The sequence below is a fragment of the Arachis duranensis genome, chromosome 2 (assembly GCF_000817695.3).
Source record: "Arachis duranensis cultivar V14167 chromosome 2, aradu.V14167.gnm2.J7QH, whole genome shotgun sequence".
In the NCBI taxonomy this organism is placed as follows: domain Eukaryota; kingdom Viridiplantae; phylum Streptophyta; class Magnoliopsida; order Fabales; family Fabaceae; genus Arachis; species Arachis duranensis.
Window position 1 is genome coordinate 63,225,380 of NC_029773.3, and position 2,288 is coordinate 63,227,667.

Below are 2,288 nucleotides of genomic sequence, written 5' to 3' on the forward strand. Positions count from 1 at the left end.
TAACCCGAGGTGTACTCTTTTTCCCTGCAAGGGTTTTTTAATGAGACACCCGGTTAAGTAAGACACCCGACCTAGTCAAGGGTAAACACTCTGTAAATATTCTTTCTTTTTTAATACTAATCAAATTTTTCTATTTTTTCCTCATGATGAAACAAATCCTAGAAAGTACCCCGCCAAGGCGCATTAATTTATGCTCGTCAAAACGCAAAAAATCATTTGCCAAAAGGCCACACAAGGTCGGCAAAGATAAAGCGACGAGGTTCAAATTAATGTGAGAAGTTATAAAGTAACTCTGAAAAGGCTCAAAAAGCCAAATAAAAAGAGATTACAAAAATAACTTAAAAAGGCCGACCAACAACAAAGGTCGGACCCAACAAAAGGAGGTACTCGAAACGCCCGAAGTCCGAGAAAGAGCCCGGATCCAAAGAAAGAAGCCTTAAAACGGCGAAAACAAAGATTTCGAAAACGCTTACTAGAAAGTTGCTATACAACTAAAAAGTACAAGCGAAAAAACGAAAACAAAAATTTCGAAAACGCTTACTAAAAAGTTGCTATACAACTAAAAGGTACAAGCGAAAAAACGAAATCAAAAGAAAGGGTAAAGCAAAAGTTCCAAGCGCTAGCTAAAAAGTTGTTATCCAAAAACAACTAAAAAGCATAAAAGCGGAACAAAAAGTCAATTATCCAAAAACAACTAAAAAGCATAAAAGTGGAACAAAAAGTCAAAACGCGAACAAAAACACCGCATAAAAAAGCTAAAAAGTTACTACAAGTAGCTAATAAGCGAAAAGGTGTCCAAAGCGTTCACAGAAACCATCCAAAAACAAAAGAGCCCACAGGTCGGGCAAAACACCAAAAATAAAAGGTTACAGAGGATCAAGGTCCTTTCCTCCACATCAACAGAAGGCTACGGAGGAAACATAGAAATCGGGACTGCATCGACGGCAACGTCATCCCGGTTTGAAACCTCCACACCAGAGCCATCCCCGGCCAAGGGTGAGGTCGGGTTCGCAACCGGAACTTTGGGGTCGGACACCGGAACCTCATCCTCGTTGGGAGCAGGAACAATCTTTCCCTCCACAACGACGTTATCTGTACTGAATAAGCCCAGATCTAGGTCGGGAGCCAGAACCCGGACCTGAGCCTTCAGATTTTCAAACATAGCATCCATACCCTTGGCCACATGACCTTCTAGCTCGTAAAAACCATCCTGAGCAGATTGCAACTTCTCCTTTGTCTCCACAAGCTCGGCATATAACCGAGTATAATTCTCCGTCGCCGCCTTCGCCATCTCCTCCGATGTCTTCGCTGCCGCCACAGCCGCGGTAGCCTTAGCTTTCTCTTTCTCCAAAGATGCCTCCAGCTCAGTAATCCTGGCAGCCTTCAGTTGACTAATCCTCTCAAACTCAGACTGAGCCTTCTCAAGTCGGGAGCTGGTCGCACCAATAGGGGACTTCTTGAACTCCCGGGCAATAGCAGCATGAAGACTGGCCATCCGGACACAGCTCCGCGCCATATACTGAAAATGGTGCTCCATAGACACATCATCAGTAGAAATGAAAGTCTGAGGGAGAATATGCTGTTCAATCCAACCAAGAGCATCGAAATCCTTATCGTTAAAACCCGCAAGCTCTTGAGAGGTCTTCTGCTTCTTGGGAGGAGGACCCAAAGACGAAGGAGGAGAAGAAGCAACAGGCCCAGAGGTCGGAGGATCTTGACTTATAGCTCGGAACTGGGGAGTCGGAATAGTCTTCGACCGAGTCTGAACACCCACAGTAGTCTTCTGCGGAGAAGATCGGGCAGAAGCCTCCCCGGCCTCGATATTCCGAGCAGCCACAGACTTCTTCGTCCGACGAAGGAACTTCATGGAATCCGCCTGAGAAGACATCTCTACAAGAAATAAAGAAAGGGATTACCACAACAGAAATTCCAGCAAAAACAAGCAAAACCAAAGTACTAAAAAGATGAATCTCGGAAGAGGTCGGGAACTACCTAACTCGGAACGGAGAAGGCTTGGATCTCCCAACATTTTCTTCGTGTCCAAGTGAGGTGCCCGACCCCATAAACTGCTCACCACACCCACAAAAGCCTACTCCACCTCATCTAGACTCTCAAAGGTATACTTAACAGACACTACAACAAAGAGGAAAAGAAGGCTCCCCACTCTCATCTAGAAAGAAAGGTCGGACGTCTCCAGTAGCCCGAACCTTGAAATAAAAGTTCTTAAAATCATGAAAGGACTCATCATAAAGGGTACAAAACTTCCTTCCCTGGTTAGCCCTAAAAGA